The following is a 27,688-nucleotide window of genomic DNA, read 5'->3' on the forward strand; positions in this document are numbered from 1 at the left end:
AAGATCTTCAAACAAATGTTAAAAATATGCTCAAGAATTTAGAGGAAAAGGTGGACAGAATGAGTAAACAGATGGGCTATCTCAGCAGAGAAATAGAAAGTATAAATTGGAAATTTATAAAACTGAAGTTGGAAATTGTAGAACTGAAAAATTCAATGTCTGAAATGAAAATTAGCCATCTGGGCTTAAAAGAAGATTGAACACTGCCTAAGAAAATTTTAGTGAACTTGAAGACAAGTCAATATAAGCTATTCTAACTAAAGCATGCAAGAAAAAAAAATACTGAATCAAAACAGTATGGTACTGGTACAAAAATAGACACATAGATCAGTGGAACAGAATAGAGAGTCCAGAAATAAATCCATGCTTTTATAGTCAATTAATCTATGACAAAGGATGCAAGAATATACAATGGAAAAAAAAAAAACAGTCTCTTCAACAAATGGTGTTGGCATAACTAGACAGCTAGATGCAAAAGAATGAAACTGGACCACTTTCTTACATCATACACAAAAATAATCTCAAAGTGGATTAAAGTCCTAAATGTGATACCTGAAACCATAAAAATCTTAGAAAATAACACAGGTAGTAATTTCTCTGACATTGGCCATAGCAACATTTTTCTAGATATGTCTCCTGAGGCGAGAGAAACAAAAGCAAAAATTAGCTATTGAGACTACATCAAAATAAAAAAGAAAGAAACCATCAACAAAACAAAAAGATGAGCTACTGAATGGGAGAACATATTTACAAATGATGTATCCAATCAGGGATTAATCTCCAAAATATATAAAGAACTTTGTAACTCAATATGCACACAAAAACAAATAATTCAACTAAAAAAATGGGTGAAGAACATGAATAAACATTTTTCCAAAGAAGACATACAGATGACCAACAGGCAAATAAAAAGACGTTCAACATCACTAATCAAGAATTGTTAAAGAGACTTATTTAAGCTGAAGGGAAGTGATGCCAGATAGGAATTCAATTACAGGGGGAAAAAAATGAAGCTTGCTGGAAAGGTGAAGTCATTGTTATCTTTTTTCAGAAAACATCTTTCTAACAGGTCTCCCTGACTTCTCTTGACTTCACTCTGGTGATTGTGAAGGTCGGATTTTCACCACAGATGAAGGGCAAACTATACCAGGCTGTCAGTTCTGATGTTGTATGTGACCAAGATGAGCAGATAACTAGAAGAGTACAGCAATCTACCTAATGTGGCTTTCAAAAGCAAACAGTCCATAAACCAATCCTCACCCCCAACCAAATTCCTTCATATGTCCCAGAATCCTGCATAACCTGGCCACAGCCAATGGTTCCAGCCTCAACTTGCCCCATGCTCCTCTCATTCTTTGCTCTGGTATGCTGGGTTTCCTCCAAGTTCTTGAACAATGCATTGTTCTCTCCCAGTAAGTGGTCTATGCACCAATACTGTGAAGTGGTCTGTAATATTCTCCCACACCTACCTGCCTTTGCCAAGCTAAATCGCTTTCCTTCACCTCCCAGCTAATTATGCATTTCTCAGGGAAGCTGTCTCTGAGCTCCCTAATGTTTGTCATGCACCTCTGAGGGAGGTTCACCTGCTACAGAACAAAAAGTGTTTGTGTGATTATTGGATTCATGTCTATTTTTGCATGACTGTAAGTTCTATGAGGGCAGGGTCAGGTCTTTGTTTTATCCTCTCACCGTTATAACCCAGAGCTTAGCGGGATGTCTGGTCTTGAACAGATGTTTGCAGAATAAAAGATTATTGAATACTGGAAAAAAAGAGGATTGCGGATAGCTGTTTAAAAAGAGAAAATGAGCCAAAATGGTGTCACTTGTGGTAAGCTTCACATCAGCAAACCAAGACTTATACCTAACCTAATTACAGTTTCAGCTTCCCAGGAATGCGACTTTTAACCCTCAACATGAAATTACGTGGTTAGCACTAGTGAAATAATCTGCTCAATGGACCCCTTCCATTTACCTTAAGAGGGTGACCTTGCCTGAGACAATGCATTCTTCTGCCTTTAAAAAACCTGCCATTTGTACAGGCCTTCAGAGCTCCCTTCTGTTATTATATGGGATGCTGCCCAATTCATGAATTGTTGAATAAAACCAATTAGATCTTTAAATTTACTCAGTTGAATTTTAGTTATTTAACACAGCCAAGCACCCTCTTCCTTTTCAGTGTGCTGGCATTTGAGGCATGGTGTCCACCTTAGGAAAGGGGCTTCAGAATGCCAGTCAGGGCTACCCTGGAGGAGATCAATCATTGAAGCCAGAGTCTGTGCGGGGAGAATGAGGAATTGCTTTTGCAGAAATTCAAAGCAGAAACATAATCTGGAAATTAGAAAAAAAAAAGGTCCTCTTTTATTTTAAATACAACTTAACCAGAAGTGGTAAGGAAAAGGAGACACATGCATACATAAACATGCATACCTCATACTGTGCTGAAAATTATAGAAATAGCTGCAGAGTTGACGGCAGCCAGCCAATGATTTATATCATTCTTTTCTATTTTGGGGGGGAAACAATTTACACGGATAAAAATTTGAAAGAGGTAATGATAAAAAAGTTATTTCCATTCAGCTGCATCAACTTCTTAATCTTGAAACTAAACCAAGGAAAAGAAAATACCAAGAGACCACCCTGCTGTTCTCAGGAGCAAGTTGTATAATTTATATAGATGTCTGCTGTGAAATTGGATAAGGCCACAAAGTACCTTTTTGTCCTTTGAAGGTCAAAATACACATTTCTTTCTCCATATGTAGGAACAACCTATCAAATTTGCTGGTAGCCATACTTCCACCATGTAAAAAATTTTCTTTATAAACAGACTCCTGGCATGAGTTGTTGAGTGCTTCCTTCATTTCTCATTTTAGAAGGTTTATACACCTCAAAAAAAAAAGTGATCACATGCATTTATAATGACTGACATCTCAGTTCAGTAAATTATATGCTAAGGTGCAAGAAACATGATTCTCCTGCCTTTAAAAGTATCATTTGGCATATTTTATTCATCCTGCCTTTCATTTTTTTTAGAGATCTTGCCTGAGAGTTTGGAATAAATAGGTCTTTGTTAAGATCATCTTCTATTCTCTATGACTGTTACAAAGTGTCCTATTCTGCCTGGCCCTATGACTCACCGGTAATTCCAGAGCTCACAAATGACAGAAGACAAGTCTGACATAGGGCCTAATCCAGGTCTGCAAGCACATGCTTTTTTGTTTAACAGAGGAATGCAACTCAGATGTTCTTTCTACCAGCCACATAGATGTGATCAAACACACACACATATAAATATGCATGCCCTCAGGTGCACATGCACACACGTGTTTGAGCACACACATATACTTACACACACACACACATTCACCACACACGCACATGGATTAAAGATACCTCAAGAGTGGATTTAGAATAGATGTTAGAATTTCCTTGAAGTAAAGGAGTTCTTTTAGAGAAGTAGGATCTAATCTTGATTAGGGCAGTTCAGATATGTTTTAACTAATGTAATGCAGTGAATAAGTAAACCTTAAAGGTTCCACTTAACTCTATGATTCTATGCTATATCTGAGATTGAAATATCAGCCAATTAGGGTTGCTGGATAAAATACAGGACACCCAGCTAAATGTGAAATATTTGGGATATACTTACACCAAAACACTATTTGTCATTTATCTGAAATTCAAATGTAACAGGTGTCTTCTATTTTTATTTCCAAATCTCTATAGTCGATGAATTGAACTGCAAGAAAGCTCTTAACATGAGCCTAAATTCACCTTTATCCTCATCATCCTAAGCCTTTACCTGAATTGGATGTGGTGAGCTCAGCCACAGCTTTCCTAAAGATGGGGAAGGGCAGAGAATCCTAGGACAGGGAGCAAGACCCACGTAGCTCAGGGACCATGTGGCCACAATGGTTGTGGTTGTCACTGCAGCTGAGGGCTGAGCTCATGTTACTCAGCAAGCTAACCCATGAGGGGTATGGAGATGCTACCATTCATCATGGACCTGGACACTCACTTGCTCAGTGCCCGCTGTTCCTCCATAAGCCTGTGTGCCTTGCCACACCTACAGGATCGTGCAGTGAATGGCTCACAGCAGGAGCCCCCACATCCAAGTCCCCAATCTCTCCTCCTCACTTATTTTCTTCTCAATGAAGATTCACCACTGAAAATCTCAGGGCTAAACTCATGGTTTTTGTATACATCCTCTTGAATATTCTTATTTAAATTCACCCATATTGCTGGTGGTTGTAAGAGAGATAGCCATTATCCAGTATTTACAATTGAAGAAACCAAGGCTGCATCATAAATATATACCATGATTTCCAGGACTCCATGTGGAAGACATGGAACATATGACCCCTTGTGCACTGGAGATGTGATCTGGCCAGAGAGCAGAACATTTATATATTATACACATTCGTAGGTACACACACAATAGACTGAATGCAATTGTAAAATACAGTTTGACCCATGAGCCCTTTGGACAAACAGAAATAGTCCATGACCTCCTTTGATTTATCTAGGACATCTAAATGAATACTATGGCTGAAAACAATGGTAAGTTGAAATATGATTTTTCAAACAACATATTCTCCTCTCCATATTTCCCCTCTACTCTGTTGAGAATCGCAGAGGATGTTTTTCCTCTTTTGTAATATGTGTACACAACTACAAAGTTAGCATTTGGCATTTGCTCAGATGAATCCTGGCGTTAGGAATATGTCCGCAGAAATGATTCTACAATTGTCATTCTTTCTTTGGTTTCATGATTTGTTCTCACAAACAGTATCTTGAAACCTGTGGTTATCATTGGCTAAGGAGCAGACTTCAAATCCTACAGTTGTGTGTTATATGCCCCATTATTCCCTTTGCAGACCTATGAATTAGGAGAAGGATAATGTAGGTCAGGGCCAGTATAAGTGGAAAGTCCCTTAAATAAACCCAAGGAGAAGGACAGAGGGGGACCTGGAAGTACATTAAAGGTCTCATCTTGCTCAGGATATGAAGATTACACATCTGATTACTTTTTCCGCTAAATGATGGCTTTATTGAGATATAATTCACATACCATAAAGTTCACAATCGAGGGGCACCTGGCTGGCTCAGTCGGTAGAGCATGCAGTTCTTGCCCTCAGGGTTGTGAGTTCAAAATCCCACATTGAGCATGGAGCCTACTTTAAAAAAATTAATTAATTAAAAATAAATAAGCAAAGTATACAATCCAGTAGTTTTTATGATATTTGCAGAGCCATGTAACCACCACTATCTAATTCCAGAGCATTTTCATTAGTGCATAAAGAAATACCATACACATTTGCAATCACTCTTGCTACCCACATCTCCCGAAGCACCTCTTAACTACTAATCTACTTTCTGTCTGCATAGATTTGCCTATTCTAAACGTTTAATATAAATGGAATCATATAAAATATGGTCCATCATGACTGGTTATTTCATTACATTCAGTATGTTCATTATTTCTGGTTAATGTTTTGAAGCTCAGCATATTGCAGTATGTATCAGTATTTCATTTTCTTCCATCTCTTCATGGACATTCAAGGTGTTTCCACTTTTTGGACATTATGAATAATGCTTCCCTGAATATTTGTATGCACATTTTTATGTGGACACATGTATTCAAATTTTAGTCAATTACCTGGAATTGGAATTGCTGGGTCATGTGGGAACTCTGTTTATCATTTTTAGTAACTGCCAAACTGTTTTCTAAACAGCTAAACTTTCCCTCTGGCAATGTATGGAAATTCTCATTACTTTTTAATGTTGATAGAAAAATATGTGTAAACATGTTTGTTAAAAAGTTAATGGTAAAGCTAGACAAACTAGAAACAGGATAAATGAGTTCCAAATCATAATTTAAAGTGAACAAAGAATAATCTAACCATTAAAGATCTTCTAAAAAGAAAATATACAAGGGATGCCTGGCCGGCTTGGTCGATAGAGCATGCAACTCTTGATCTCAGGATTGTGAATTTAAACCCCATGTTGGGTATAGAGATTATTTAAAAATAAAATCTTTTTTTTAAAAGAAGAAAATATACAAATTACTAAATCCTTGCATATTTCCAAGGATCAATGAACTGTGTACCATGGTGGCCATGAGTTTGGTGCATCAAATATTCCCCGTTCCAAAGACAGGACCTTATTCCCACCTCCTTGCCATGAGATGTGGCCACATAGCATGCTTTGACCACCAAAGTGGGAGCAGAAGTTATGTGTGTCATTGCTGGGCAGAAGATTTAAGCACTGAGGTGGGATTTACCATGGACTCTTGCACCCTGCCACAGAAACCATCCACACTCCAGATGGCACATTCCTGTTGGTCTGGAGACTGAAGCAACCATATAGAGATCCAACCACTTGTAGACATGTGCCATGAGGAAGAAAAAAAATCTGCTTCTTTAAACCATGACATTCTGAAGTTATTACCACAGCAAAACCTAATCTATCACGCAAATACAAAAAATTAGTACCAGGATCGGAGACATCAGGAAGAATTTATAATATGTAATATTGACCTAGGTGTCAAGTAGCATGCTTATGGAAAATTATTATTGGGGGCCAAAAAGATCACAATCTATATAACACAGTGACAAAATATCTGGTAAAACCACTGTTTGCAATAACTCAGAAGTCAGATCATAGGCCTAATGAACTTATAACTGGAACAGAAGAGGTTGGAAAATGGAACTAGTCTATGCTAGTTGTTATAGGTTGCAGTTAGTACATTTTTATGAAAAAAAAAAAACTCAGAAAGGAATTGGCCAATTTTCAAGTAGGAGTAAAAGAAAATAAAATCTAAAAAGTCATGGATTTGCAGAGTTGGAAGAGGGAACTTTTTCTCAATTTCAAATGGTAAAAGATAAAACTGATGTGGTCTCTGTTGGGCTCTTCCCTTGGGTTCAAGAAGGCTTCGAAGATTAGGTGACTTCCAAGCTCCATCCTGAAATATGATCAGTGATTTATCGAATTATAAAAGCAGTGAAAATTGTTCCAGAGAGAAAGGATCATGGACAAAAGAAAATATTTGTGAAGCAACTTGGGGTGTTTGGAGGAAATACAAATAGTATTACATCATGACAGTTTCCAAACTCTCCAAAGCTGAGGATGCCTTTCTTCAAGCTGAGAATCAAAATTGGTGAAAGAAGACTTGTTCCAGGCTCTGTGGATCACATTTTGAAAATCACCTGAATAAGTAGCCAGCCTTCAGGGGCCATATTATCTCTCAATTACAAACCAAGGGAAAACAGAATCAGATCTAGCGGAAGAGTGATAGAAGAGTTAGAAGGGAGTCACTATAGGTAAACTGGCAAAATAAGAGATTCTTTCAACAGTCAAAGCATGAAAGAGTGAGGTCCTGAAAATTACGATGGCTTTGAGGATAGCTTGGAGGGGATGTATTTCAAAGATATTTAGGAGAGAGAGTAAATAGGACTAGACCACTGATTACATGGAGTTTGGGAAAAGGATAGGGAGAGGAGAGATTAGGGTAAAGAATGAGTTCCAGATTTCCAACTCGGGGGACAGGATGAGTACAGGTACTAGCAACCAAGACAGGGAATACAAGGGGGCCCTGGCTGGCTCAGTTGATAGAGTATGTGACTCTTGATCTTAGAGTTGTGAGTTCAAAGCCCACACTGGTATAGAAATTACTTAAAAATAAAATATTTTTCTTCTTTTTTCTTTCTTTTTTTCTTTTTTTAAGAAACTGTTTATTTTCTATCATCCTTATTTTCATTTTGTTTGCTTTTGTGTAAGAGCAGCTAAGACCACTCAATGGTTGTTCCTACCCACTGAGTGGCCTAAGCAGTAGGAGCTGACCAGTCTTCAGTGGCAGGCTGAGCACTCCAGTCTTCAGTAGGGAACTGCTGAATAGGCACCTGCACACCTTCAGACCAGTCTGTGACTTCAGATTGAGTAGCAGTGAACTCGGAGCTGGAGCAGTCCATTCACCCTGAAATTCTTCCTTCATCACAGCCTTTTAAGCAGTGGCCTGCTTTTCCTTTTCAATCTCTTCAGGATCTCTGTAGAAGTAGAGATCAGGCATACCTCCCAAGGGTGTTCATAGGAAATGGTGCCATGCAAGCGTGGAACTTCATGGGCCCAGCATCCACCACATCAGACCCACTGAGTGAGCTCCCTTGTTGTTGCAAGGGATGGCAATGTCCACATAGCACAGAGGAGAGTCTGTGTTACACAGAGCAATGGTAGGCAAGTTAACATAAGATGCTTCTGTGAGAGTCAGCCCTGGGGTCGGTAACCACCAGAAGTGTGGGCTCCCAGAAGGCTGCCTGGATCTGGTTAGTGAAGGTTCCAGGAATGAAGCAGCCAGCAATAGGAGTGGCTCCAGTAACAGCAGCAAACTTAAGCCCAGTTTGCTGACCAGTATTCTTGGATGATAGGACATTGACATCAACTTGGTTTACAATGGCAACAATGGCCCAAGCTGCTGGCAAGAGCTTCTCCCAGGTTCTCTGCAGATTTATGATGTAGATACCATCACTTTTCCATTTGTAGATGTGCTGTTCCATTTGGAAGTCAAGGTTAGTACCACCTAAGTAGGTTCCTGCTGCAAGGAATTTAAGGATATCCTCCTCCTTCATTTGCAGGATATCAAGGGCTCCAGACATTGTGGAAGTTTCCCTTTAAGTTATGAAGGGAATGCAAAACAACGTTGTATTCATCCCTCCCTGGGTAGTGTGGAAAGAAAAATAAAATCTTAAACAAACAAACAAAAAAACAAACGATGGGCTGCCTGTGTGGCTCAGTCAGTTAAGTGTCTGTCTTCAGCTCAGGTCATGATCCCGGGGTCCTGGGATGGAGCCCCGCATCAGGGCTTCTCCCTCTCCCCACTCCCCAGCCCCCACTTGTGCTCTCTCTCGCTATCTCTCTCTCTCAAATAAATAATCTTTAAAGAATTTTTTTTAATTAAAAATTTTTAAAAAGATAGGAATATAAGATAAGCAAGGATGGCAATCAGGAGCAATGGGATTGAGTTTATTTGCAAACATGCTGAGTTTGGAATATCTGCATGATAGCCAGTTTTAAGTGTCCAGTAGAAATTTAACACACAAGGAAGGAGTTGGGAACTCTAGGAAGATGCCAAATGTGGAACAGTGCTTAAATACCTAAAGAAAATATTTAGCAATACCACCCCACCCCCCACCTTGGGAAAGGCAAACATATCCCCACTATCAAGAGCCAGCCCCATTCCATTCTTCCTGCCCACAGAAGGGGACCCAGTGTGTTTGTATCAACAGTGGGGCAATTTAGTTTAACTCAAGTAGCAGAAGACAGTATGTCATCATCTGTGAAGGAGAGAGTGGGAGAAGTTTTCATTATTTCTCCCTTTATTCCTGCCTCAGATCTCTCTTTATAGAGTAAGTAAACCAGCAGTAAGTAAACAAAGAATGTGTTTGCAGCTCCTGTTAGCCAGGGCTCTATCTCAAGCTTGATTAGATACCAATTGTGAAGAAATCAGCAGGCAAGGCGGGGTGTTTGATGATTTCAAGCTTATCATTGAGATAGACCCCACAGTGACTCCTCTCAGTCAACAGCATGATGAACAAATATCCTTAAGCAATTTCATTCAAATTACCAGTTGCTGAGAAAATAAAACTATACCTCCTAATTTTTATTGGCTCAAGTGAGAATCATTTAGTGATTATAGAATGATATGCTCCTAAGAGGTTTCCTGGGAAACAAGCTCTGAGAACTGTGTGCAGGAGTTTCAGTGGGAGTGCTCTCAGGAACCACACTGTGAGAGAGAGGGAATCAAGAAGGGGCAGAGGGAGAGAGTGCACCGTGATGCCTCAGTACAGTCCACCTTTGAGGCAAGAGAGCTGGGATTTCATAGCCACCTATGGACCAGTCACTGGGTGCAAGTAGCCCCCAGGAAGCAGGTATGACTTAGATATGTCAATTTCCCAGTGGCTGTTTATCTGAATAAATGGTCATGGGTGTCTTTGGAGAAGAACAGGGCATGTCATTACCATATACCCTTGCCATGGTGTCACAGGATCCTTTCTTGTGGGTACCCAGCCTCTCTTCTAGTCAATGGGGTTCAGATTCAAGTTTCCAGAAACACTAGCTGAAATATATAGCTGAAGACAAGCTTTTTTACTGAGTACTTTGCCTCTGAGAATAGATATACTATTTTTAAGAACGTCACAGTTTTGTTTTTTTCAGAGCAATCTCAACATAGAGAATGAAAACTGATGACCTCAGGCTCAATACAAGAATTTTTTTTGTATGTTCTAAGCCAAGAAAAAGAAGTCTATATATTACATGTACATGCCTACTAAAGTCTGTGTATGTATGTATATGTGCATATGTGCCAATTTTGCCCTGATGAAAAGTAAAGAGTGTTCCTTTATGGCACCCCTGTGGGTGTTTTTAATATTTTATTTATTTATTTGACAGAGAGAGAGAGAGAAAGAGCACAGCAGAGGAAAGGGAGAAGCAGATTCCCGGCTGAGCAAGGAGCCCAATGCAGTACTCGATCCCAGGACCCTGGGATCAAGACCTGAGTCAAAAGCAGACTCTTAATCAACTGAGCCACCCAGGCACCCATATGGCACCCCTGTTGAATTCCAGCTTATTTGTTATACTAAACAAACTTCATTTGCTTCTTGCTCACTTCTTTTCCCCCATCATCATTGTGGACCCCAATTTCTATTTGAGTCAACTTACACCCATGACCATGTGCACAATGTATCACTCAGCAGACATCACCTTTTCTGAGATAGACACCCATAATATTTGCCAGTTTTCCCCATAGGAATTATGACAATAATGCAAGGAAAACCAGAATCGTAGAGGATGAATTACAAATGTAATTTAAATTATGTAATAGGATTACCACATTAAATACCAGAGTCCTGGTTAAATTTGAATTTCAGATCAACTATATAACTATAATCAACTATATAGCTATAAATATAATACATATATATATATTAGTATAAGTATGCCCTATGCAATATTTGAGACATACACTAAAAATTATTTGTTTTTTATTAATATAAATTCAAATTTACTGGACACTTTGTATATGTTTGTTTTGCTAACTCTGACAAGCCTACTATACACAAGCAGTAGACATTACTCCTCCACACTTCCTGCTTTTACTTCTGCCCTTCCATCTTACCTGTCATTGAAATCCACATTGCCTTTCCTCCTTGCAGAGAAGTATTAGGATCATGGAAAGTGCTGATGATAACAGACAAGGGGGCACATCTGGTTCTTCCATTTACATCATGGAAAAGTTGGAACCAAACTGCCTTCTCATCTTAAAAAACACGCAAGTTTGTTCAGAAGTTTAAACATTCTTGGCAGAACTCGTCAAACCATCACATATAGATATACAATACCAGGTTTTTTGTGATCCAGTTTCATGGTACATCATAAAAAGAATCATCCCAAAGCTAACGCCTTCACATAACTCAGTTTTTGCTACATTATCCCAAAATGCTAGGACTTAGAATAATTGTTGATGACTGCTCTCATGTCTTTGGATCAACTGGTCAGTTCTGGCATCTGGGCCAGACTCAGTCGAGCTTGGCTGTGCTTCCCTGGGCAGCTGCTATTAGCAGGCTGCTCAGTGTAGGAATGGTTGTGCTAGGAAGTGCCATTTGTCTGGGAGCAGGAAGGCTCTTGGCAGAGTGTAGGTGATGGAGACCTCTGTCTTAACATTACCCATTAGACTAGCTCAGGCTTGGCAGGGATCCAAGAGAGAAGCAGGCAAGGCTCCGTGAGGCCTTAGAGTCAAAATTAACACGCCTTTACTTCCTCTGCATTCTATCAGCCAACACATGTGAAAAGCCACATCAGATTCACAGAGGGGGAAAATGGAGTCCATTTCCTGTTTTGAGGAGATGCAAAGTACATGGATACTGGAAGGCCTAGAGAACTGGATTTATTTTTGTAATCAATCTGCACATCTTTAAATATTTTATTTAAGGGCACCTGGGTGGCTCAGTTGGTTAAGCGTCTGACTTTGGCTGAGGTCATGATCCCAGGGTCCTGGGATTGAACCCCACAATAGGCTCCCTGCTCAGCAGGGGGGTCTGCTTCTCCCTCTCCCTCTGCACCTGCATGTGTGCACTCTTTCTCTCATTCACTCTCTCTCTCAAATAAATAAATGAAATCTAAAAAATATATAATAAGGGGCGGAGCAAGATGGTGGAGGAGTAGGAGACCTGGATTTCGTCTCCTCTCAGGAATTAAGCTGGATAGGGATCAAACCATTCTGAACACCTACAAACTCAACAGGAGATCGAAGAAAAGAATAGCAACAACTCTCTCATCAGAAAAGCAACCACTTTCTGGAAGGTAGGACGTGCAGAGAAGTGAATCTGAGGCGATATTCGGGAGGATAGACGGCGGGGGAGGGGCCTCCTTTGGCCGCTTCTGGCAAGTGATAGAACCACGGAGCACAAAATCGGAACTTTTAAAAGTCTGCTCCGCTGAGGGACGTCACTCTGGTGGCTAAGTGGGGGGTGGAACCCTCGCAGGACAGTGTGGTCTCAGGACCCTCAGGGTCACAGAAAGACCGGGGGGTGCCTAAGTGCGGCAGAGCTCCCAGGTATTGGAGCACGGAAGCCGGCTGCAGAGGCGGAGCCCAGGCGCGGGCTCTCAGCTCGGGGTTGCCATAAACCGTGATCCGCAGCACAGTCGGGCCACTGCTCCTCCAGCAGGGACCCAACAAGCGGCAGATCCGGGGAGACTCACCTTTCTCCCCCGGGAGGAGCCACGCAGGAGTGCACCGCAGGGATCTGCTGGGTTTGGAGACTCCACCCGGGGTCGGGTGCCAGAGATACAAACGCGCGGTCACAGGCCGGGTGAGCACGGAGTGCGGCTGGAGACCGGGGAGACGGGAGTGACTGATGGCTTTTCTCTGGGGACTCACTGAGGAGTGGGGCACCAAGTTCTTGGCTCCTCCGGGGCAGAGATTGGGAAGCCACCATTTTAACTCTCCGCCTCCAAAGCTATACGGAAAGCTTGCAGGGAACAAAAGCTCTGGAGAGCAAACCCGAGCAGATTACTTAGCCGGGAGGGGGCAAGGGCGGGGCAATTCCGCCTCCGGCAAAGACATTTGGAAACCACAGCAACAGGCCCCTCCCCAGAAGATCAGCGAGAACAGCCAGCCAAGACAAAGTTTACCAATCAATGAGAACGGCAGAACTCCAGCGCTAGGGGAATACTGCACATAGATTTCATGGCTTTTTTACCATGATTCTTTAGTCTTTCAAAGTTAATTTTTTTTTAACTGTCTTTTTTTCTTTTTTTTTTTAATTTTTCTTTTTCCCTTTTTCAACCAACATCTTATCAAACCCCTTTTTTAAAAAACATTTTTATTTTTCATTTTTAGAGTCATATTCTGTCCCTTCATAGTAGTTACCCATATTTTTGGCATATATATATAAGTTGTTCTCTCTTTAAAATTTTGAGATACTTTCTTCTAACATAAAATATACCCTAAATCTCTAATATATGGTTTTTCTACTCCCCTGCCTGATCACATTCTCTCCCTTTTTTTTCTTTTTTCTTTTTTTAAATCCTCTTTTCTTTTTTCAAACAATTTCTTATCAATTACTTTTATTAAATTTATTATAATTTCCATCTTTACACTCATATTCCATCCCTCCATCATATCAACCCTTATTTTTATACATATATAAGTTTTTCTTTCCTTAAAATTTTGGGAGGCACTTTCTTCTAACAGACCAAAATACACCCCAAATCTAGTGTGTGGCACTGATCTATATACCAGCCTGATCATATTTGATCACATTCTGGTTTTTGTTGTTGTTGTTGTTTTGTTTTGTTTCTTTTTGTTTGTTTTTATCTTTTTCTTTTTCTTTTTCTTTTTTCTCTCTTTCCGTTTCTTTTTCCACTGCTTCAGGTCTTTTCTGATTTGTTTAGAGTATATTTTCTGGGGACGTTGTTACTCTGCTAGCATTTTGTTCTCTCATTAATCTATTCTCCTCTGCACAAAATGACAACATGGAAAAAATCACCACAACAAAAAGAACAAGAGGTAGTACCGACTGCCAGGGACCTACTCAATACGGATATTAGTACGATGTCAGATCTAGAGTTCAGAATCATCAGTTTAAAGATACTAGCTGGGCTTGAAAAAAATATGGAAGTTATTAGAGAAACCCTTTCTGGAGAAGTAAAAGAACTAAAATCTAACCAAGTAGAAATCAAAAAGCCTATTAATGAGGTGCAATCAAAATGGGGGTGCTAACTTCTAGGATAAATGAGGCAGAAGAGAGAATCAGTAATATAGAAGACCAAATGATGGAAAATAAAGAAGCTGAGAAAAAGAGAGATCAACAACTACTGGATCATGAGGGCAGAATTCGAGAGGTAAGCGATACCATAAGACGAAACAACATTAGAATAATTGGGATCCCAGAAGAAGAAGAAAGAGAGAGAGGGGCAGGAGGTATAATGGAGCAAATTATAGCAGAGAACTTCCCTAATTGGGGGAAGGAAACAGGCATCAAAATCCAGGAGGCACAGAGAACCCCTCTTAAAATCAATAAAAATAGGTCAACACCCCGACATCTAATAGTAAAACTTATGAGTCTCAGAGACAAAGAGAAAATCCTGAAAGCAGCTCGGGAGAAGAGATATGTAACCTACACAGGGAGAAACATTAGATTGGCAACAGACTTATCCACAGAGACCTGGCAGACCAGAAAGGACTGGCAGGATATATTCAGAGCACTAAATGAGAAAAATATGGAGCCAAGAATACTCTATCCAGCTAGGCTGTCATTGAAATTTGAAGGAGAGATAAAAAGCTTCCAGGACAAACAAAAACTAAAGGAATTAGCAAACACAAAACCAGCCCTACAAGAAATCTTGAAAGGGGTCCTCTAAGCAAAGAGAGAGCCTAAAAGCAACATAGACCAGAAAGAAACACACACAATATATGGTAACAGTCACCTTACAGGCAATACAATGGCGCTAAATTCCTATCTTTCAATAGTTACCCTGAATGTAAATGGGCTCAATGCCCCAATCAAAAGACACAGGCTATCAGACTGGATTAAAAAACAAGACCCATTGATATGCTGTCTGCAAGAGACTCATTTTAGAACCAAAGGCACCCCCAGATTGAAAGTAAGGGGGTGGAAAACAATTTACAATGCTAATGGACACCAACAGAAAGCTGGGGTGGCAATCCTTATATCAGACAAATTAGATTTTAAACCAAAGACTGTAATAAGAGATGAGGAAGGACATTATATCCTACTTAAAGGGTCTATCCACATGTATCATATGATCTCACTGATATGAGGAATTCTTAATTGCAGGAAACAAACTGAGGGTTGCTGGAGTGGGGGGTGGGGTGGGAGGGATGGGGTGACTGGGTGATAGACACTGGGGAGGGTATGTGCTCTGGTGAGCACTGTGAATTGTGCAAGACTGTTGAATCTCAGATCTGTACCTCTGAAACAAATAATGCAATATATGTTAAGAAAAAAAAAAGAAGAAGAAGAAGAAGGTAGTGGGAGGGGAAGAATGAAGTGGGGGAAATTGGAGGGAGGGACGAACCATGAGAGACGATGGACTCTGAAAAACAAACTGAGGGTTCTAGAGGGGAGGGGGGTGGGCGGATGGGTTAGCCTGGTGGTGGGTATTGAGGAGGGCACATTCTGCATGGAGCACTAAGTGTTATGCACAAACAATGAATCATGGAACACTTCATCTAAAACTAATGATGTAATGTATGGGGATTAACATAAGAATAAAAAAAAAAAGAAAAAAAAAAGGTCTATCCAACAAGAAGATCTAACAGTTGTAAATATCTATGGCCCTAACATGGGAGCAGCCAATTATATAAGGCAATTAATAACAAAAGCAAAGAAACACATAGACAACAATACAATAATAGTGGGGGACTTTAACACCCCCCTCACTGAAATGGACAGATCGTCTAAGCAAAAGATCAACAAGGAAATAAAGACTTTAAATGACACACTGGACCAAATGGATTTCACAGACATATTCAGAACATTCCATCCCAAAGCAACGGAATACACATTCTTCTCTAGTGCCCATGGAACATTCTCCAGCATAGATCACATCCTAGGTCATAAATCAGGTCTCAACGGGTACCAAAAGATTGGGATCATTCCCTGCCTATTTTCAGATCACAATGCTTTGAAACTAGAACTCAAACACAGGAGGAAATTCGGAAAGAACTCAAATACAATGAAGCTAAATAACATCCTACTGAAGAATGAATGGGTCAACCAGGAAATTAAAGAAGAATTAAAAAAATACATGGAAACCAATGAAAAAGAAAACACAACTATTCAAAATCTTTGGGATGCAGCAAAGGCAGTCCTGAGAGGAAAGTATATAGCAATACAAGCCTTTCTGAAGAAACAAGAAAGGTCTCAAGTACACAACCTAACCCTACACCTAAAGGAGCTGGAGAAAGAACAGCAAATAAAGCCTAAACCCAGCAGGAGAAGAGAAATAATAAAGATCAGAGCAGAAATCAATGAAATAGAAACTAAAAGAACAGTAGAACAGATCAACGAAACTAGGAGCTGGTTCTTTGAAAAATTAACAAGATTGATAAACCCCTGGCCAGACTTATCAAAAAGAAAAGAGAAATGACCCAAATCAACAAATTCATGAATGAAAGAGGAGAGATCACAACCAACACCAAAGAAATACAAACAATGATAAGAATATATTATGAGCAACTCTATGCCAGCAAATCAGATAACCTGGAAGAAATGGATGCATTCCTAGAGATGTATCAACTACCAAAACTGAACCAGGAAGAAATAGAAAACATGAACAGACCAATAACCACTAAGGAAATTGAAGCAGTCATCAAAAATCTCCCAAAAAACAAAAGCCCAGGGCCAGATGGCTTCCCAGGGGAATTCTACCAAACATTTCAAGAAGAATTAATACCTATTCTTCTGAAACTGTTCCAAAAAATAGAAATGGAAGGAAAACTTCCAAACTCGTTTTATGAGGCCAGCATTACCTTGATCCCAAAACCAGACAAAGACCCCATCAAAATGGAGAATTACAGACCAATATCCCTGATGAACATGGATGCAAAAATTCTAACCAAAATACTAGCCAATAGGATCCAACAGTACATTAAAAGGATTATTCACCATGACCAAGTGGGATTTATCCATGGGCTGCAAGGTTGGTTCAACATCCGCAAATCAATCAACGTGATATAATACCTTAACAAAAGAAAGAACAAAAATCATATGATCCTCTCAATAGATGCAGAAAAAGCATTTGGCAAAGTACAGCATCCTTTCTTGATCAAAACTCTTCAGAGTATAGGCATGGAGGGTACATATCATAAAAGCCATCTATGAAAAACCTACAGTGAATATCATTCTCAATGGGGAAAAACTGAGAGCTTTCTCCCTAAGGTCAGGAACATGGCAGGGATGTCCACTATCACCACTGCTATTCAACATAGTATTGGAAGTCCTAGCCACAGCAATCAGACAACAAAAAGAAATAAAAGGCATCCAAATCAGCAAAGAAGAAGCCAAACTCTCACTCTTTGCAGATGATATGAGACTTTATGTGGAAAACCCCAAAAACTCCACCCCAAAACTGCTAGAACTCATACAGGAATTCAGTCAAGTGGCAGGATATAAAATCAATGCACAGAAATCAGTGGCATTCCTATACACCAACAACAACACAGAAGAAAGAGAAATTAAGGCGTCGATCCCATTTACAATTACACCCCAAACCGTAAAATACCTAGGAATAAATCTAACCAAAGAGGCAAAGGATCTGTACTCAGAAAACTATAAAACACTCATGAAAGAAATTGAGGAAGACACAAAGAAATGGAAAAACATTCCATGCTCATGGATTGGAAGAACAAATATTGTGAAGATGTCAATGATACCTAGAGCAATCTAGACATTCAATGCAATCCCCATCAAAATACCATCCACGTTTTTCAAAGAAATGGAACAAGTAATCCTAAAATTTGTATGGAACCAGAAAAGACCCCGAATAGCCAGAGGAATGTTGAAAAAGAAAAGCAAAGCTGGCGGCATCACAATTCCGGACTTCCAGCTCTATTACAAAGCTGTCATCATCAAGACAGCATGGTACTGGCACAAAAACAGACACATAGATCAATGGAACAGAATAGAGAGCCCAGAAATCGACCCTCAACTCTATGGTCAGCTCATCTTTTATAAAGCAGGAAAGAATGTCCAATGGAACAAAGACAGTCTCTTCAACACATGGTGTTGGGAAAATTGGATAGCTACATGCAGAAGACTGAAACTGGACCATTTCCTTACACCACACACAAAAATAGACTCCAAATGGTTGAAAGACCTCAATGTGAGACAGGAGCCCATCCAAATCCTAAAGGAGAATACAGGCAGCAACCTCTTTGACCTCAGCCGAAGCAACTTCTTCCTAGAAACATCGCCAAAGACAAGGGAAGCAAGGGCAAAGATGAACTATTGGGACTTCATCAAGATAAAAAGCTTTTGCAAAGCAAAGGAAACAGTCAACAAAACCAAAAGACAACCTACAGAATGGGAGAAGATATTTGCAAATGACATATCAGATAAAGGGCTAGTATCCAAAATCTATAAAGAACTCATCAAACTCAACACCCAAAGAACAAAGAATCCAATTAAGAAATGGGCAGAAGACATGAACAGACATTTTTCCAAAGAAGACATCCAAATGGCAACAGACACATGAAAAAGTGCTCAAGATTGCTCGGCATCAGGGAAATCCAAATCAAAACCTCAATGAGATACCACCTCACACCAGTCAGAATGGCTAAAATTAACAAGTCAGGAAACGACAGATGTTGGCGGGGATGCGGAGAAAGGGGAACCCTCCTACACTGTTGGTGGGAATGCAAGCTGGTGCAGCCACTCTGGAAAACAGTATGGAGGTTCCTCAAAAAGTTGAAAATAGAACTACCATATGATCCAGCAATTGCACTACTGGGTATGTACCCCAAAGATACAAAAGTAGGGACCCAAAAGGATACGTGCACCCCAATGTTTATAGCAGCAATGTCCACAATAGCCAAACTGTGGAAAGAGCCAAGATGTCCATCGACAGATGAATGGATAAAGAAGAGGTGGTATATATATACAATGGAATATTATGCAGCCATCAAAAGGAATAAAATCTTGCCATTTGCAATGATGTGGATAGAACTCGAGAGTGTTATGCTGAGTGAAATAAGTCAATCAGAGAAAGACATGTATCATATGACCACACTGATATGAGGAATTCTCTTTTTTTTTTAAAGATTTTATTTATTTATTTGAGAGAGAGAGAATGAGAGACAGAGAGCACGAGAGGGAAGAGGGCAGAGGGAGAAGCGGACCCCCTGCTGAGCAGGGAGCCCGATGCGGGACTCGATCCCGGGACTCCAGGATCATGACATGAGCCGAAGACAGTCGCTTAACCAACTGAGCCACCCAGGCGCCCTGAGGAATTCTTAATTGCAGGAAACAAACTGAGGGTTGCTGGAGTGGGGGGTGGGGTGGGAGGGATGGGGTGACAGGGTGATAGACACTGGGGAGGGTATGTGCTCTGGTGAGCGCTGTGAGTTGTGCAAGACTGTTGAATCTCAGATCTGTACCTCTGAAACAAATAATGCAATATATGTTAAGAAAAAAAAAAAGAAGAAGAAGAAGGTAGCAGGAGGGGAAGAATGAAGCGGGGGAAATCGGAGGGGTAGACGAACCATGAGAGACGATGGACTCTGAAAAACAAACTGAGGGTTCTAGAGGGGAGGGGGTGGGGGGATGGGTTAGCCTGGTGGTGGGTATTGAGGATGGCACATTCTGCATGGAGCACTGGGTGTTATGCACAAACAATGAATCATGGAACACTTCATCTAAAACTAATGATGTAATATATGGGGATTAACATAAGAATTAAAATATATATATATATAATAAAAATAAATAAATAAATAAATACATTACTTAATGTGTTGACATTTTGTGAGGTAGAAATAAGCTTTCTCAGGGAAAAAAAGCCATGGATTGACTTACCTGGTACCTGGTCCAGAATAGTTACCTGTCATTGTCACTTCAACATCAGAACAATCTCCTATGCAAAACTAAACCACTCCAAACCACCTTTGTTAACTAGGTGATCCTTCATGGCTTCCTGCACTTCAGAGCTTGTGTGTTTATTAATAATGAAGCTGAAAGACAAAGTTCTTCCTTCACACCCACCACCATATTCAACTGAACATCTACCAAAGGGGCTACTATTGTGTTTACATTGTGCTTTCATCAGGAAAAATGGAGAAGCATGTCACTAGCTGTACTTGTGATTTGGTGGTGCTTTAGTACATTCTTTGCTTCATATTCACCCAGCATTTCAAAGGAACTCATATCAACGCTATTTTTCATGAGTATGGCCTGAAGTTCAGCTTTATTGGAAGCCATCAAAGTACTAGTGTGTAATATTTAGATGTATAATATTAAACATCTGATACTATTGCCTTTATATTCCATACTTTTCTCTAATTTTTTGTTGTTTTAACCCAATTCTTCATTTCCTATGTGAAACCACTTAAATTTTGGAATGTGTCCCTCCTTCCCTAGCCAATATATCTCTGCAAATAACACACCAGTGGTTTTGTTCTCTCAGCTTCAACTACAGCTATAAAAGCAAATTCAGGTTGTACAACATTATGAAGTGAATTTTACTCTTTAAAACGGCTACTTTTATGTTAGGTGAATTTCAGCTCGATTTAAAAAAAACTTAGAAACCACAGATTCAGTACACAAGAAAGAGTACTTCTAAGTAATATGAGAACAGACTCATTTGTTCTTCATTGTCTCCAACCACTGCCATTTCTCACCACCTCACCTTACTAGGTGTGTCTTTTTTTGGTTAAAAAATAACCCAATAATACTTGTTCCACTGTCAGCAAATTAGGATTAAAAATAAATGATACAAATTTCACTGAGTTACATTGACACTGGCTTGATTTTAAATTGCAATGATTGTGGCTAAGGTTTTGGTGGATTCAAGATGGCAGTGTAAGAGTCAGCTGCTCAGCTCTCCAGGACCCTGAAGATACAGGAGTATTGAGCAGCTGCCCCGCCGGGGACTCCATGGTCAGCCTTCTGGATGGCGCAGGGGAGAAGCTTAGCGTCCTCAAGAGGAAGGTGGTGGAGTCCATCCAGGTGGAGGACTAGAGCACCAAGCTATGCAAGCGCAGAATCGAGCAACTCAAGGAGTAGCAGCAGCCAGCTTGTGGAAGAGGAAGCGCATGGACCGCATAATGGCGGAGCACCTGTTGCGCTGAGGCTTAGAAGGCTGTGGTGAAGCTGCTACGCCAGAGTGGCATGAAGAGCTGCCTGGAGTTCAGCCTAAATATTCAGGAGTTCGCTGAACTCATCTGGCTGAACAAGAGACTGGACGCCGTGAGACGTGCGAGAGAGCGCTTTGATCAGGCTGAAGGGAGCCAGCTGGCCAAGGTGCACCAGGTCATGGGCATGCTTGCCTTCCCGCCAGACACGTACATATGGCCCTACAGGGACCTGCTGGACCCAGCCAGGTGGCAGATGCTGAGCCAACAGGTCCGGCACAACTACTGGCTATACCAGCTGGGGACAATTCTGTGTTCACCCTCACTCTGTAGGCCAGCCTCTCGGTGATAAAGACACCACAGTGCTCCAAGGAGGACAGCAGCTCCGAGAGCCCTGATTGGCCTGTGTGCAGCCACTCCCCGAACTAGTATTGCAGCCCCTGCCCATGGCCCACTGCACCAATTCCTGTCTGCTCGGCAAGATTTCGGGGGACTCGATGATCCAGAACAACCCGCCCATGAGGCTGCCCAACCGCTACAGCTACGGCTACAACCCTCTTGCCATCTGTCAAGATGACAAAGCCATTTGTCCTAGCACCGAAGAAGTGTTTCACTTCTCACAAGCCCGAAGGTGTACATTGTGTAGGTGGAGCCGCCCTGTGTGCCCCAGCCCTTGCACCCCAGCCCTTATGCCCAGCCCCTGCGCCCCAGCCCTTGCGCCCCAGCCCCTGCGCCACGGCTTGCCTGCACTTCTGTTTCTGGCGAACAAAGATCAGTGAGCGAGAATAGGTACTGGCACGATCTCATTCCTTTTGATGGCTGCATAATATTCCATTGTATATATATATACCACCTCTTCTTTATCCATTCATCTGTTGATGGACATATTGGCTCTTTCCACAGTTTGGCTATTGTGGACATTGCTGATAAAAACATCGGGGTGCACGTACCCCATCAGATTCCTACATTTGTATCTTCTGGGTAAATACCCAGTAGTGCAATTGCTGGATCATTTGGCAGCTCTATTTTCAACTTTTTGAGGAACCTCCATATTGTTTTCCAGAGTGGCTGCACCAGCTTGCATTCCCACCAACAGTGTAGGAGGGTTCCCCTTTCTCCGCATCCCCGCCAACATCTGTCATTTCCTGACTTGTTAATTTTAGCCATTCTGACTGGTGTGAGGTGGTTTCTCATTAAGGTTTTGATTTGGATTTCCCTGATGCCGAGCGATATTGAGCACTTTTTCATGTGTCTGTTGGCCATTTGGATGTCTTCTTTGGAGAAATGTCTGTTCATGTCTTCTGCCCATTTCTTGATTGGATCATTTGTTCTTTGGGTGTTGAGTTTGATAAGTTCTTTCTAGATTTGGATACTAGCCCTTTATCTGATATGTCATTTGCAAATATCTTCTCCCATTCTGTCGGTTGTCTTTTGGTTTTGTTGACTGTTTCTTTTGCTGTGCAAAAGCTTTTTATCTTGATGAAGTCCCAAGAGTTCATTTTTGCCCTTGCTTCCCTTGCCTTTGGCGATGTTTCTAGGAAGAAGTTGCTGTGGCTGAGGTCAAAGAGGTTGCTGCCTGTGTTCTCCTTTAGGATTTGGATGGGCTCCTGTCTCACATTGAGGTCTTTCAACCATTTGGAGTCTATTTTTGTGTGTGATGTAAGGAAATGGTCCAGTTTCATTCTTCTGCATGTGGCTGTCCAATTTTCCCAAAACCATTTGTTGAAGAGACTGTCTTTTTCCATTGGACATTCTTTCCTGCTTTGTCAAAGATGAGTTGACCATAGAGTTGAGGGTCCATTTCTGGGCTCTCTATTCTGTTCCATTGATCTATATGTCTGTTTTTGTGCCAGTAACATACTGTCTTGATCATGACAGCTTTGTAATAGAGCTGGAAGTCCGGAATTGTGATGCCGCCAGCTTTGCTTTTCTTTCTCAACATTCCTCTGGCTATTCGGGGTCTTTTCTGGTTCCATACAAATTTTAGGATTATTTGTTCCATTTCTTTGAAAAAAGTGGATGGTATTTTGATGGGGATCGCATTGAACGTGTAGATTGCTCTAGGTAGCATTGACATCTTCACAATATTTGTTCTTCCAATCCATGAGCATGGAACGTTTTTCCATTTCTTTGAGTCTTCCTCAACTTCTTTCATGAGTATTTTATAGTTTTCTGAGTACAGATCGTTTGCCTCTTTGGTTAGATTTATTCCTAGGTATCTTATGGTTTGGGGTGTAATTGTAAATGGGATTGATGCCTTAATTTCTCTTTCTTCTGTCTTGTTGTGGGTGTATAGGAATGCCACTGATTTCTGTGCATTGATATTATATCCTGCCACTTCACTGAATTCCTGTATGAGTTCTAGCAGTTTTGGGGTGGAGTCTTTTGGGTTTTCCACATAAAGTATCATATCATCTGCAAAGAGGGAGAGTTTGACTTCTTCTTTGCCGATTTGGATGCCTTTTATTTCTTTTTGCTGTCTGATTGCTGTGGCTATGACTTCTAATACTAGGTTGAATAGCAGTGGTGATAGTGGACATCATGCCTCTTTCCTGACCTTAGGGGGAAAGCTCTCAGTTGTTCCTCATTGAGAATGATATTCACTGCAGGTTTTTCACAGATGGCTTTTATGATATTGAGGTATGTACCCTCTATCCCTAGACTCTCAAGAGTTTTGATCAAGAAAGGATGCTGTAGTTTGTCAAATGCTTTTTCTGCATCTCTTGAGAGGATCATATGACTCTTGTTCTTTCTTTTGTTAATGTATTGTATCATGTTGATTGATTTGAGGATGTTGAACCAACCTTGCAGCCCAGGGATAAATGTCACTTGGTCGTGGTGAATAATCCTTTTAATGTACTGTTGGATCCTATTGGCTAGTATTTTGGTGAGAATTTTTGCATCCATGTTTATCAAGGACATTGGTCTGTAATTGTCCTTTATGACGGGGTCTTTGGTTTGGGGATCAAGGTGATGGTGGCCTCATAAAACAAGGTTGGAAATTTTCCTTCCATTTCTATTTTTTGGAACAGTTTCAGAAGAATAGGTATTAATTCTTCTTGAAATGTTTGGTAGAATTCCGCTAGGAAGGCATCTTGCCCTGGGCTTTTGTTTGTTGGGAGATTTTGATGACTGCTTCAATTTCCTTAGTGGTTATAGGTCTGTTCAGGTTTTCTATTTCTTCCTGGTTCAGTTCTAGTAGTTGATACATCTCTAGGAATGCATCCATTTCTTCCAGGTTATCTAATTTGCTGGCATAGAGTTGCTCATAATATGTTCTTATCATTGTTTGTATTTCTTTGGTGTTGGTTGTGATCTCACCTCTTTCATTCATAATTTTCTTGATTTGGGTCATTTCTCTTTTCTTTTTGATAAGTCTGGCCAGGGGCTTATCAATCTTGCTATTTCTTTCAAAGAGCCAGCTCCTAGTTTCATTGATCTATTCTACTGTTCTTTTGGTTCTTTTGATTTTTGCTCTGATCTTTATGATTTCTCTTCTCCTGCTGGGTTTAGGCTTTATTTGCTTTTTTTTCTCTAGCTCCTTTAGGTGTAGGGTTACATTGTGTATTGAGACCTTTCTTGTTTCTTGAGAAAGGCTTGTATTGCTATATACTTTCCTCTTAGGACTGCCTTTGCTGCATCCCAAAGATTTTGAAAAGTTGTGTTTTCATTTTCATTGGTTTCCATGAATTTTTTTAATTCTTCTTTAATTTCCTGGTTGACCCATTCATTCTTTAGTTGGATGCTCTTTAGCCTCCATGTATTTGAGTTCTTTCCGATTTTCTCTTGTGATTGAGTTCTAATTTCAAAGCATTGTGGTCTGAAAATAGGCAGGGAATGATCCCAATCTTTTGGTACCGGTTGAGACCTGATTTATGACCTAGGATGTGATGTATTCTGGAGAATGTTCCATGGGCACTAGAGAAGAATGTGTATTCTGTTGCTTTGTGATGGAATGTTCTGAATATGTCTGTGAAATCCATTTGGTCCAGTGTGTCATTTAAAGTCTTTATTTCCTTGTTGATCTTTTGCTTAGATGATCTGTCCATTTCAGTGAGGGGGGTGTTAAAGTCCCCCACCATTACTGTATTGTTGTTGATGTGTTTCTTTGCTTTTGTTATTAATTGCCTCATATAATTGGTTGCTCCCATGTTAGGGGCATAGATATTTACAATTGTTAGATCTTCTTGTTGGATAGACACTTTAAGTATGATATAGTGTCCTTCCTCATCTCTTATTATAGTCTTTGGTTTAAAATCTAATTTGTCTGATATAAGGATTGCCACCCCAGCTTTCTTTTGGCATCCATTAGCATGGTAAATGGTTTTCCACCCCCTCACTTTCAGTCAGGGGGTGTCTTTGGGTCTAAAATGGGTCTCTTGCAGACAGCATATCAATGGGTTGTTTTTGATATCATATCTTGTTTTTTTACCCAATCTGATAGCCTGTGTCTTTTGATTGGGGCATTTAGCCCATTTACATTCAGGGTAACTATTGAAAGATAGAAATTTAGTGCCATTGTATTGACTGTAAGGTGACTGTTACTGTATATTGTCTGTGTTCCTTTCTGGTCTATGTTGCTTTTAGGCTCTCTCTTTGCTTAGAGGACCCCTTTCAAGATTTCTTGTAGGGCTGGTTTTGTGTTTGCTAATTCCTTTAGTTTTTGTTTGTCCTGGAAGCTTTTTATCTCTCCTTCTATTTTCAATGACAGCCTAGCTGGATAGAGTATTCTTGGCTCCATATTTTTCTCATTTAGTGCTCTGAATATATCCTGCCAGTCCTTTCTGGCCTGCCAGTTCTCTGTGGATAGGTCTGTTGCCAATCTAATGTTTCTACCATTGTAGGTTACAGATCTCTTCTCCTGAGCTGCTTTCAGGATTTTCTCTTTGTCTCTGAGACTCGTAAGTTTTACTATTAGATGTCGGGGTGTTGACCTATTTTTATTGATCTTGAGAGGGGTTCTCTGTGCTTCCTGGATTTTGATGCCTGTTTCCTTCCCCCAGTTAGGGAAGTTCTCTGCTATAATTTGCTCCAATATACCTTCTGCCCCTCTCTCTCTTTTTTCTTCTTCTGGGATCCCAATTATTCTAATGTTGTTCCTTTTTTTTTTTTTAAGATTTTATTTATTTATTTGACAGAGAGAGACACAGCGAGAGAGGGAATACAGCAGGGGGAATAGGAGAGTGAGAAGCAGGCTTCCTGTGGAGCAGGGAGCCCAATGCAGGGCTCGATCCCAGGACCCTGGGATCATGACCTGAGCCGAAGGCAGACGCTTAACGACTGAGCCACCCAGGCGCCCCTAATGTTGTTTCATCTTATGATATTGCTTATCTCTCGAATTCTGCCCTCGTGATCCAGTAGTTGTTTATCTCCCTTTTTCTCAGCTTCATTATTTTCCATAATTTGGTCTTCTATATCACTGTTTTTCTCTTCTGCCTCATTTATCCTAGCAGTTAGTGCCCCCATTTTTTATTGCACCTCATTAATAGCCTTTTTAATTTCAACTTGGTTAGATTTTAGTTCTTTTATTTCTCCAGAAACGGTTTCTCTAATAACTTCCATGCTTTTTTCAAGCCCAGCTAGTATCTTAAAAGTCATGATTCTGAACTCTAGATCCAACATATTGAGTAGGTCCCTGACAGTCAGTACTACCTCTTGTTCTTTTTGTTGAGGTGATTTTTTCCATCTTGTCATTTTCCCAGAGGAGAAGAGGTGAATGAAAGAACAAAACACTAACAGGGTAACAACTTCCCCAGAAAATATACTCTAAATAAATCAAAAAAGACCTGAAGCCAGGGGAAAAGAAAGGGAAAGAAAGAAAAAAGAAATAAAAAAAGAAAGAAAGAAAAAGTTAAAAACAAACAAAAACAGAACAAAACAAAAGAAACAGAATAAGATCAAATATGATCAGGCTGGTGCATAGATCAGTGTCACACACTAGATTTTGGGGGTATTTTGGTCTGTTAGAAGAAAGTGCCTCCCAGAATTTTAAAGAAAGAAAAACTTATATATGTACAAAATAAGGGTTGATATGATGAAGGGATGGAATATGACTGTGAAGATGAAAATTATAATAAATTTTATAAAAGGAATTGATAAGAGGTTGTTTGAAAAAAGAAAGGAGAGGATTTAAAAAAAAAAGGGAGAGAATGTGATCAGGCAGGAGACTAGAACAAAGCCATACACTAGAGATTTAGGGTATATTTTGATCTGTTAGGAGAAACTGTATCTCCAAATTTTAAAGAGAGAACAACTTATATATATATACCAAAAATAAGGGTAACTACTATGAAGGGATAGAATATGACTCTAAAAATGAAAAAT

The 27,688-nt window shown here is 40.3% G+C and overlaps 2 pseudogenes; one reads left to right on the top strand and one right to left on the bottom strand.

The window, feature by feature from the left end:
- Positions 1 to 7,781: 7,781 nt before the first annotated feature.
- Positions 7,782 to 8,648, bottom strand: LOC110572232 (annotated as a pseudogene).
- Positions 8,649 to 19,226: 10,578 nt separating this feature from the next.
- The window catches only part of LOC110584414, a 14,012-nt pseudogene continuing 5,550 nt past the window's right edge, over positions 19,227 to 27,688 (top strand).

Source organism: Neomonachus schauinslandi, chromosome 9 (assembly GCF_002201575.2).
Source record: "Neomonachus schauinslandi chromosome 9, ASM220157v2, whole genome shotgun sequence".
Taxonomy (NCBI): domain Eukaryota; kingdom Metazoa; phylum Chordata; class Mammalia; order Carnivora; family Phocidae; genus Neomonachus; species Neomonachus schauinslandi.